Here is a 12494-nt window from a genome sequence, read left to right as displayed (position 1 = left end):
TCTCGGTGACCGATGCCGAGCCGTACGCTTCCGAGGGGCTGTCTCCGCCTTTCGGTCCCCCGAGGCACCGACGTGGGACCGCTCCGCTTCCTCGTGCTCGTCGATGATGCGTCGACAATTCTGCTCCCGACTATACCGCCCTTCGGGATTTATTGAACGGTCTCCAAAACTGAGCCACCAACAACCGTGTCACCATCAACCGTACCGAGACCGCGGTTATGGACGTCAACCTCTCCTCCGACATTGTCCCACCTCCTTCCATTACTCTAGGTCCCAACACACGTCAGCGAACTTGTCAAATCCACCGGTTTCTGTCGACTCGAGTTCCTGCACCCGAGCTCCTCGGTGTTTACGCAACATTCGTACTTCCCGAGCTCGCCTATGCCTCCCCCACCTGGTCTTCCTCCCTAATGCCACACCACGTAAACACCTAGAACAAGTGCAAAAGAGGGCATGCAAGATTATTCTCTCCCCTTCCTACTCCACATATCAAGAAGCGCTCAACACACTGACCATCACCACGACCTCATCTGCAAATTTGGTAACGAGCTTCTACGCCGTCCTCGAAGCCGGCTCCTACTACCGCCCGAGATCTCCAGCCCGTACGTGCACGAACCGATCGCTATAAGAACGGCCCAGTCCCAACCATTGTAAAAGTTATCAATAACTTGTAATAAACCAGTGTATTCACTCCCAGTAAACACTACTCCTTGCACTATCACTATTTTGAAATGCACTGTAGTTTAAGCTTTTCCCCATCTAGTTGTTATATATCTTATTTATATCACTTATCTTACTTGTATATTATTTGTAATTCGAAACCCATTCCCCAAATATGTAACTGTATATTTTCAACCTTCTGGCTGCCAACCTCTTTCAATAAACCATTAATTATTATTATTATTATTATTATTATTCACGTCTATTCTCCTACTTTCCTCGTGACCCCGCGTCGTCTCCCTCTCCGTACTTCCCCCGCATTCCGTGTCCGTCCTCCGCCCCTCTTTCCCGTCCCGTGAACAGACCGCGATCGACCGTAGTCTATATCCGCAAATACCTGCACCCCCCCCCTTTTACGTATTACTCTCCTAAACCGACATTTACTCGATTCGTCGTCGCCGCCCCTTCTGCGTCCGGTCGTTCAAAGACGTCGTCGATTCGATCGTCTCCCGCGACCGTGCCGCCGATCCTCGACTCGTCCCTTCCGCAGATTTCCCCGCGTGTCCTCTACCGCGCGACTTCTTCCCTCTTCAAAATCCCCAGCGCATCCATTTCTCACAATTACGCCACCGCGCCGACCGAGCGATAGCGCGCCGATTCCTTTCGTGCCCTGCAAAATCTATCGATCCTTGTCCCTCCCACCGTCCTTATCGCCTTTTACTTTATATCTTCACTAATATATAACTACTACCTCAATCTATTTCCTTTACTCTCTCTCTTTCTAAATAGTCAGTCCTAAACAACTATCTTCTAATTCTCCCTTCTCATAACTCAACAAAATAGTCATCAGTTACCTCAACAACACCATCTTATTCATCTATGTCGGTCCGATCTGCCCCTTCTTTTACTTTCAAAATGCGAGCGTCGTCTCATATTTGCGCTTCAATTATTTGAGGACGTATCCCGCCGCCGGTGACCTGCGTGCCGGAATTCCGCATTAAATGACATTCGAAATGCTACGACCTATTTGCTAAATGTCTACAATGATCATCTTGTCAACAAATTATTGCAAACCCCTAGTCATCACAGGAAACATCTTCAATAAATTCATTCTCACTATGTATCGACTTCCAAAGTCGGTATGTAAAAACAATACTACAAACATTATAAAAGTCATTACTCTACACAAACAAAACGGGCATCAATTTTACAAATTAACTTCGTCTTTAAAACATTCAAACTGGACTGGCACAAAACATAAGTCGCGATACAATATCGACACGCGTCTTCTTCTGCATCGACGAGTGTATTCTTCCCGTATTCCGCGGTGTCTTCCTCGCACGTCCGGCGATATCTTCGTCCGCAATTGACGAGTGTCTTCGTGGCGCGTCGAGCGGCGTCTTCATCCTCGGTCGACGGTCTTCGTCCGAATCGGCTCAGAAACGCTCTCGGACGCCGACTGTAGAATCTGTCTCCGTTCCCGTCTCTAACTTGCATCGGCTCGCTCGTCCACAACTGAAACAAACAAATTACTATAAATATATATATATAAACAATTATCTACTAATAAGAAATTAAAGATTGCAAACTGTAGGCCTACAATTCGGTTAACGAACAAAAAGTCAGTTGACGAATTTCATACGAACCGACCTCGACGTGTTTACGCTTGCACTGACCGGGCAACCGGCCTTAGTATCAGTCCGCCAATACATTAATCGGTTCTAGGGCTTAAATTCCTTACTATTTTACTAAATATCAAGAAGTTTATACTATTCAATAATTCTAAAAGTTTAATATTCAATTTTTTAGTCATTTTAACAATTATTGAACATAATTGAAGGTAAAGTGACTAGTTTAATGCGCAGCATCCAGCCTCTTACTACAGCAAACAGGCATTAGTGTCTCTCTGTTTTCACTGGAGGTAACATCTTGCTTGAGACTCTCTTCAACTAAACGCTTTTTTTTCTGAGTTTCCAAGCAAATTATTGGTCATTTTGAAATATATTTTACATATTGACAAAATACAGTATAATGCAGTGCAGTGTTGATTTAAATAAATTAATCTTGAATTACACCAAGAGAGCTAAAATTTTATGGGTGAAATGTCGCCATGGGGTGACTTCTCTTCTTCCTTCTCCTCCACCCCCATTCTAAATCCCATCATCATAATCCAGGAGCCTTCTACATATACACCTCAAAGTAAGTGAACTTTTCTACCATTTTTGTTGAATTTAGGAAATTTTCGTTGAGCTGGAACCAATTACCCAAAAACCCATTGAAACAAGGGTTTCGGTTAACAAACGACCTTCTGGAATGGATTGAGTTCGTTAACCAAGGGGTCACTGTGTGTGTGTGTGTGTGTATATATATATATATATATATATATATATATATATATATATATATATATATATATATATATATATATATATATATATATATATATATATATATATATATATATATATATATATATATATACATACATACATACATACATACATACATACATACATACATACATACATACATACATATATTCAACAACCTGAGAAAAAACACAAAGTGATTTCTTTTTCCTTGTGATTATCAACATATACCTGCATCACACGCACCTACAGTGATTTACTTGCATATATATGTATGTATGTATGTAATATGTATGTGTATACATGTGTATATATGTATATGTATGTGTATATGTACATGTATAAATAAATAAATAAATAAATAAAAAATAAAAATAATAAAATAAATACATATTGAAGTGATAACGTGGTAACATTATGAGATATTATTATTACTACCATGCTGTTGTGCACTATTCCAGATGATACTAAATATTTTATAATACTTCCTTGAGAGATAAATGTATAGTATATATCGGAATTGCCTCAAAGAAACAGGTTCTCAACTGGCTCATATTATTAATATTGTTATTTCTATCCTCTGTATCTGTATTTTCTGGCTAAATAAGAGGTTTCAATTCAATGTCGTCAACAACTATATTATGCATCTCAGTGTGAATGAAACCGTTACTACGACACAATGTGGTGAAATGTGTCTGCCCGGGGTCGTCTCGGTCTTGCTGCGTGACGTTCCAGAAACTCTTCCATTTTCATGAATATTTCGATATTATTGTAATCCTCTGATTTGGCCTTGCTTCTACCCAGCACAATACATACATTAATAAAGCTTAATAGATTTCTTGTTAGAGTAAAGCATATACTGTGTAATGGTCGTGATGACGGGTTAACCTGAAAACCTAGGATTCATATTACGCCAAACGTCCACAAAACCTTCTGAGTCCCCCAGTGGAAACGACCCCGTTTTTTTTTGTTTCCGTCTTTGTCTTAAGGGAACTTTGAATATAATCCACGGATTTAATAGCAGACGCTGTATGTTGGGGACCTGTTGCCATCCAACCCTTTGTAATCAATTTAATTTTGCTTTTGATAGCTGAGTCAGAGCATTGTTAGTGAAGATAATAGTAGGGAATGAAACTGAGTTCATAGTCTCAGTTTCAACGTCAGAGTGTGTACAGTGAATTAATTCATCGAATAGAAGTAGGTGGACTCCTGGTCGGTTTTGGAGGAGGCCCTGCGGGCATTTCTAGTAGTCAGTGCCCGTCCTTCATCCATACAGGTATGCCATTCCACTCTGTGTTGTAATTCACTTTCTTTAAGTGATTTGACCCAATTATTGATTGTGCAAGTGTTACAGTAACGTAGTTGATATGCTCTGAGTGAAGTCATATTTACGTCTTTAACGTCCCCTGAAACGTAATGTTGTTGTCACAGTTAGTGAGTGCCCGTCCCTTCATCCATACAGATCCCATTGTGATTCTTGAATCGCTCTACCATCCAACAACGGCCTCGGATGTATTAGATGTCCAGCTGGGATCATATATGAGAAGATGGCACCGATGTGCCTGATAAATGTGCCCCACGGCTTCTTGCCAGACCCCAGACCCGCCATGTGTCTGGCTACCCACAATAACAACAGCCCCAGTGCTCTACCCTGGGTTACTCCTTGGAAGTATATGTCCACAGAGAGTGTTGTAATGATATGTTAGGGATAATTAGTTGGAAATAATTATCCCATGTTGGGTAGTGGACCCCTGCATATACTAGTGTCCTTGTTTACGTATATGTTGAATAGTCTACAATGAGTGCCATGTAATGTACCACCAGTAATGTTGTGAGTAAGAGTAAAGAAGAAGGTACTGAGTTTGCACTAAGCCCAGGAGGTGAGCCTGGTAATTATATGATTAATATAATATCTTTCCCCATTGATGGCATATTAATAAATTTGTTGCAGAGTACTTTAGGTATATTCATTTCTCCCACAGTATTTTACCTTTATTTCCATCCACGTGACCTGATACCAAAATTACCACTCACGTGCCTAGACCCTCGACCATGCTACCAAAAGAATGTCCAGGCTACCAAAAGAATGTCCATGCTACCCTAGAATAGGTGACGGAACTGAGTAAGAGTAAGAACTAAGAGAAGTAAGTAAGATGAGGGTGGTGTAGACACAGAGGAGTCAGGCCCCTCACATTGGTGACAGACCAAGAAACCACCCCCTCACAACTGTACAGTTGCATGTCACACGAGGATGACTCCCTCTCTCGCCACCCGCCGTCTATAGCCGTTGCTGATAGTGACCGGGTGTACCTGTACCAACTTATGCTGATGCACTGGGGATCACATCAATGTATTTCATCTAGCGTTTCAAATTTTACCGCTAAAAAATCTATAGATACTTTTTGGAGACTACATAATTTGGGGGGGAACTTTTTTCATTGTAGAAAAGTATCTTGGCTTTTATAATGTGAGTCTATAGGAATATTGATTCGATTTACTATAGGTTTTTATAAAACACAGTACAGGTACTCTTATAAACTGGGGAATGCCTGTAGAACTTTCCTAACATTCAAAGTACCACAACAATATGAAATACAATACCACAGACTACTTCAGGTCCACTTCACTGCAGGTCCAGTTCACTTTATCTCCAGCCAACTTCATTCTAGTTCACATCAGGTCCACTTTAGGCAGTGATGGAGAAAGTACCTGAAAATATTACTTAAGATAAAGTACTGCACTGTTGATATGCAAACATTTAAACTAAGTACTGTAGTCTTCTTCAAAACTATGCAAATAAAAGTTTCATTAACTGAATTGAAACATACAAGCAGAAAAAGGTGCATGTAGCACAGCACAGTACAGTTCAGTACTGTACATAGGAAGTGGAGGTGCAGTTATTCACAAAACATTTGTGTTTGTTGTCGGCAGTAGTGACGGTGGAGGTGGAGGAGGCGGAGGAGGGAGCGAGTTGGGAGGAGTGGTGACCTTGGATGCAGGAGCAGGGACGAGATGCCAGCCAGTACATTACGGGTGTATTAATTGTTTTTATAGCTATTTTTGCATTTTAATATTAAATACTGTACATTACGTTTCAACAAAACTACCATTTATTTCTGAGAACATGGAAATGTAATATTTTTGCTGAAATGATGTACGTATTACAGTGTTAAGTGACGAAAGCAATGACTGCTTTCTTTCGTTCAAAAGATGTTACCGTAATCGCTTTTCGAGTGGTTTTCAGTTGTGGGATTATAAGGCTAATGATAGGATAGAATATTATTGTAATACTGTATGAGTACAGTACAACAGTTTTTTAACTGAAAACCATTCGAAAAGCGATTACGGTAATATCTTTTGAGCAACGAAAGAAAGCGAAAGTCATTGTTTTCATAATTTTATCCCAATTTCCACTGTACAGTAATATGTACGTCATTTCAGCCAAAATATTACATTTCCATATTTATTTCTGAGAATATATTAATTCAGTCACAGTTAAGGTAAAATATACTTGTGATGTAATATTTTAATGAAAATACGGTATCGTAGTTTTCTTTTGTATCAAATTTAATTAACAAAGATTGATGTTTCAAATGTAATGAACAAAAATTTATGTACAGTATCTATAAATAAACTTTAACAAATGAATACTTTGTTTAACATCGTCCTGTGTATACCATACCATGGATTTGGCTACTTTGGGCTAGCTATGATGACGCAAGAGACTGCCCTGGCGGCTGTACCGACACTCACAGCGGGTGGTGCGTTGGTGCGTCGTTTCCATAGTTTACTGGTAGTTACTGGTAAATATTTTTCAACCTAACGAAACTATTACCCTTTTAGAGGTCGACCCCCAATTTTTTGCAAAATAATTTGGTCTTAAAAACTCGAACTACACACAGGTATATATGGTAAATAAGGACATGGGGGGGCCAGGGGTTTTTTAGGGGGGCTAGTAAAAGGATTGATTTTAACATTCACGGGTATTCTGTTACCTAACCCCGCGTATGTTAAGGGCCGACTGTGTGTGTGTGTATGTGTAAATAAATAAAAAAAATAAAAATAAATAAATAAAAAATAAAATTAATAAATAATAAAATAAATAAATATTGAAGGGATAACCGTGGTAACATTATGAGATGTACTTATTACTACCATGCTATTGTACTATTCCAGATGATACTAAATGTTACATAATACTTCCTTGAGATAAATGTATAGTATATATCAGGTGCCTCAAAGACAGCTCAGGTTCTCAACTGGCTCAGCCATGTTAATATTGTTATTTCTATCCACTCTGTATCTGCATTTTTCTGGCTAAATAAGATGTTTCAATTCAATGACGTCAACAACTACATCGTGCATCTCGGTACGAATGAAACCGTTACAACGACACAATGGTGAAACGTCTGCTCCGAGGTCCGTCTCGGTCTCGCTTGTGACGTTCCAAAACTCTTCCGTTTCACGAATATTTTGATATTATTGTAATCCTCGGTTGGGGCCTTGCTTCTACCCAGCACGATACATACATTAATATAGCTTAATGGATTTCTTGTTATAGAAAAGCATATACCGTACAGTTGTATGTCACACAACGGATGACTCCCTCTCTTGCTACCCGCCGTCTATAGCCGTTGCTGATACAGTGACCGGGTGTACCTGTACCAACTCGTGCTGATGCACTGGGGATCACATCAATGTATTTAATCTAGCGTTTCAAATTTTACCGCTAAAAAATCTATCGATACTTTTTGGAGACTACATAATTTGGGGGCGGAACTTTTTTCATTGTAGAAAAGTATCTTGACTTTTATACTGTGAGAATATCGGAATATTGATTCGATTTACTATAGGTTTTTATAAAACACAGTACAGGTACTCTTATAAACTGGGGAATGCCTGTAGAACTTTCCTAACATTCAAAGTACCACAACAATATGAAATACAATACCACAGACTACTTCAGGTCCACTTCACTGCAGGTCCAGTTCACTTTATCTCCAGCCAACTTCATTCTAGTTCACATCAGGTCCACTTTAGGCAGTGATGGAGAAAGTACCTGAAAATATTACTTAAGATAAAGTACTGCACTGTTGATATGCAAACATTTAAACTAAGTACTGTAGTCTTCTTCAAAACTATGCAAATAAAAGTTTCATTAACTGAATTGAAACATACAAGCAGAAAAAGGTATAAAAAGTAGTACAACATTTGTAAAGAATCATAATTAATAAACAATGACATTATGCTTTAAAAACGAAGCTTAAAGTTATTAATAAACTGTACTGTACTTTAAAGAAAAACTAAATAAACACATAATCAAAATTTGGTATGGGATGGAAAATGTGAATCTGGGCCATAGTTTTGAGAGGTCCCGTACCGCCGACACCAATGGGACGTCACATTAAACACAAACGTTTACATAAATGACCACTTTTATAGGATTACTGTACAAGTACACTTAAATACAAGTCCTCTAATACACTCGACTTGTGCACCCGACGACGAGACGTGAAGTGACGACGTCGGTCTCCCCTCTCGCGGGTCGGCGGCGTTTCTCCGTTAACGGAGTCTGAACTTGCCGTGGAGGTGTGTTGTTGGTCCTTGAAGTTTCCTGGAAATGTGACCATTAGCTATATAATACACAACACTGTAAAACTATTATATTATAGGCAGGGATTATTTGACCAGTACTCGGCACAATAACCGCCGGTTATTTGACCGAGATCTAAAATAAAACTAAATACTTTTGCCCACAAAAACTTCTACAATTAAATAATACCATAATGTAATGACTTGTTTAATGCCCACAATCAACCCGAATACAATCCCATTAAAATCGTATACGTGCGATCCCCGCAGTTCCCGGTCAAATAGCCGACGGTTATTTGGCCCAGAATCATGGTCAAATAACAACTTCGTACACTTATAATAGAGGCACTTGTTTGTTTAATACCACATGGAGGAACTGATTACTCAAATCGGTTAGGTTAGGTTGAAATTGGGTTTTTCCAATAGTTTTTGATGTGTTTAGAATGAGTCTGACCTTCCGAAAGTAGGCGCTTCGCCGAAACTACAATTTTCCGTGTTTTGATTTTGTTTTGTTTTTTCTAATAGATACGTGTGACCTTTATTTCCTTTAACACTAGAAACAACAACAATCATTCTTCCAAACTGAATTAAACAAAATTGAAAACCCTACCTAACCTTTTGTGGCGGACGCACAAAAACCGAATCGGCACACCCGGATTCTTACGCGACATGTCGCGGTTACATTTTGTGGACGTAACCAAAATACGACGAAGCTACGACAATATTGACGGATTCTTATTGCACTAGCGGGCAAAAACTTTTGCGCAATTTAATATTTAAATTTCTTTCGTTTGAATTTCACATAATCTGCTGTGACCAATCAGAGGACAGTTCAAATCTACATGTATTGGGATTGCAAATAAGTTTCTTAAACGTATTCCAGCTTCCCTAGTGACCTATAAATGCTAATGACTCACTGACAAAACATTAATGAAATAACTTTTTCATTTATCATCAGTTAAATAAAGTAACCTTAATATATTATTTGAAGTGTTAAGGGATAGGAAAGGTTAGGTTAGGTTTTTTCTTTTTTTCTCAGAACACCACTACCACCAGCAAGAGTTTTTCCGATTTGGCTCATATTTTCCATAGGTGTTCTTATTATAATATTTTAAAAGAGGCGACAACTTTTTATTTTAATTAAAAGCACTTTTTTATTCATTTTTTATATGATCTTAAATCACCTGTAATGGGCAAGGGATGAAGGTAGGAGGAAATGGGGGCAAAACACTTAAAAACCGAGCACACGACACTAAAACGATGTCTCTCCGTGCTCTGTGGCGAATAATTACATTTACCGTAAACACTCCTCCAAAAAATTCGCTGCGTCGTGTTTGTTTATAGCTCACTCGCCAAGTCCGAGCGCACTCTTGCATCCACAAAAATACAAATTACACCGTGACGCTTCTATAAAGTTGCTTTCGTTGGTACCAGATATCAAAATAAGTACTTTGTTTAATATGGCAATTCCACGCCCTGGCTAGGAAGTTAGGTAAGGTTAGGTAGGTCGCTTTGGTTGGTTATATTACATCAGATTATACAGTACAGTATTAGCTTCTAGCAAATGTCGCCTCTTAAAATTCTATAATAACATCTGGAATAAATGAACAAAATCAAACTAGTCCCGGTAACCGAGGTCATATCTCCATAACGGCTCATTTATACCAGAAATGAAGGTTAGAATTGCTCGAAAAACATAATACACTAGGAAAAACCTAGTCGCTAAACGAATCTCGGGAATTTTATAATTTCAATCAGTAATTTTGACAATTCTAAGACAATTTTCTTCAATAACATTTCTGGAACAAAATACGTTTAAGCGAGATATTTAACAGTTCATGATGTATGTCTGTTCATGGAGGTACACACCCACGTTAGTTTAGGTTTGGTTAGGTTAGGTTAAATCCAAAACTTTTTCCGATGGGTTTTTGTGCATTTTGGACAGTTTTTACCTCGATTCTTATAGCTCTAGTTTCTGAGGAGCAGGGTGGTAAATTTTTACAAGTGGACAACCATTGACTTTTTGTTGAGCAATGTGTTTTTCCAATAGTTTAGACAATGTTAAAACACGTTTCTTCTACGACGTTTTCCTCAGAAATTACTTAAAATTACCTAATCTCCCTGCTATATTTAAGTCATTTGTGAGGGAAACGTCATTGAAGAAAAGTAGGTTAATATTGGTCCATTGGCTGTCCGCAGGTTCCCGCCGTGTTTACCCGAGGTTATACTCCTAACTCGTCTCCTCCTCGTAGGTTAGGTTAGGTAGGTTCTTTGGTATGAGAATTAGTTTTTGGTGTACTTTGGTGTTTGACTCAAATTTGACCTCTATTTTATTCTCCTACAAAACCCGAGGACAGCCAATGGAACAACACATTAATCAACAACTCCATGGTTGTCCACTTATATTAATTCACCAGGGGCTTATCTCAAAACTATTGATTTACTCCACAAATGAAGGTCAAATTCGTTCATTATATCAAAAACCACCGGAAAAACATACTTTAAACTTTGATGTCATATAGAGGCAGAAAGTGTACTTCACCACCTCCACCAGATGACCCAACACAATTAACTAAATTAATCATTAAATACACTCTGTCTAACCATAATAATTCTCCAATAACTTCTTAGTATTATTAATGTTAAATATCTGGTATAATATTATGAATAAATGTCTTACCGATGCCTCAGGACGATATTTTCGGGGCTGTCAGATCGAGGTACACTTGGTCCGTCCTCCATCTTCTTCCTCTGTCTTGTGGCTCCAGCTGGTGATGGATCCAAGAACCACCAGACGAGAAACTCTCCCCCTGTACCCTGTGATGAAGGTTTAGTAGTGCTGTTAACTCATAGATGGCGCTTACCTCCAACTCTCCCCCTGTACCCTGTGATGAAGGTTTAGTACTGCTGTTAACTCATAGATGGCGCTCACCTCCAACTCTCCCCCTGTACCCTGTGATGAAGGTTTAGTAGTGCTGTTAACTCATAGATGGCGCTCACCTCCAACTCTCCCCCTGTACCCCGTGATGAAGGTTTAGTAGTGCTGTTAACTCATAGATGGCGCTCACCTCCAACTCTCCCCCTGTACCCCGTGATGAAGGTTTAGTAGTGCTGTTAACTCATAGATGGCGCTCACCTCCATATCATTCCTTCTCTTATTACCTTTTTACGTTGAATATATAAAACAGCCATTTAAATAATCATTTATTACCATTTACCTAAAACTATGTTAGCATGTAATAGAGTCCGTAAAAATAAAATGATTTTTGGTGTGAAATAACTGAAAACAAAGCAAATTATAGATCTATTATATATATACAAACTTTGAAGTATTCTCACCACATTCATTAACAATACTGTACGTTAGTAAAGCCTATATGTTGGTGGTACTTATATACTGCCTGGAATACTTAAGTACTGCTGGTTTACTTAAAGGGTGAAACTTTTATTATTTAGAATCAGTGAGAAGTTGAACCATTTTTATTGCTTACACTGTTAAAGAGGCCAATGAATTCTATAGTAGATTTAGGAATGTATAGAAGGAACCCAGCCAGATATTTATTGAATTAGTTTATTTTATTACCATGCTTAAAGACTTTTCATTTTCATTTTTCATTTTGAAGTTTTGATAAATATAGCATGACGAATTCCACGACTTTCTATGGGCGGCCGGAAACAGACACCACCACAGTTAAGCCTCTAATGGTTGTTACGGCTGTTTAACTCCCGGTAAAACCACATTCATTTATCTCTATAGTGAAAAATTAACAAGTTATAAATAGAAAAATATTAAATTAACAATAGAAAGGCGATAAATAGTCAAGACATAGTGAAGTTTTATGGAACAATTATCGACAAATGAAATGTCTTAAA

The 12494-nt window shown here is 38.6% G+C and overlaps 1 long non-coding RNA gene across 1 annotated transcript; it reads right to left on the bottom strand.

Annotated features, from left to right (window-relative positions):
- Positions 1–813: 813 nt before the first annotated feature.
- Positions 814–11630, bottom strand: LOC121876271. The gene is made up of 4 exons (XR_006090741.1): positions 11302–11630; positions 7981–8643; positions 5631–5738; positions 814–2175 (listed from the first exon to the last, which is right to left on the bottom strand). It is a non-coding gene; the product is annotated as an uncharacterized LOC121876271 (long non-coding RNA).
- Between the last annotated feature and the right edge of the window lie 864 nt (positions 11631–12494).

Source organism: Homarus americanus, unplaced genomic scaffold, assembly GCF_018991925.1.
Source record: "Homarus americanus isolate GMGI-L3 unplaced genomic scaffold, GMGI_Hamer_2.0 scaffold34921, whole genome shotgun sequence".
NCBI lineage: Eukaryota > Metazoa > Arthropoda > Malacostraca > Decapoda > Nephropidae > Homarus > Homarus americanus.
The sequence above is the reverse complement of the archived record's forward strand: the minus strand, read 5'-3'. Positions and strand labels throughout refer to the sequence as shown.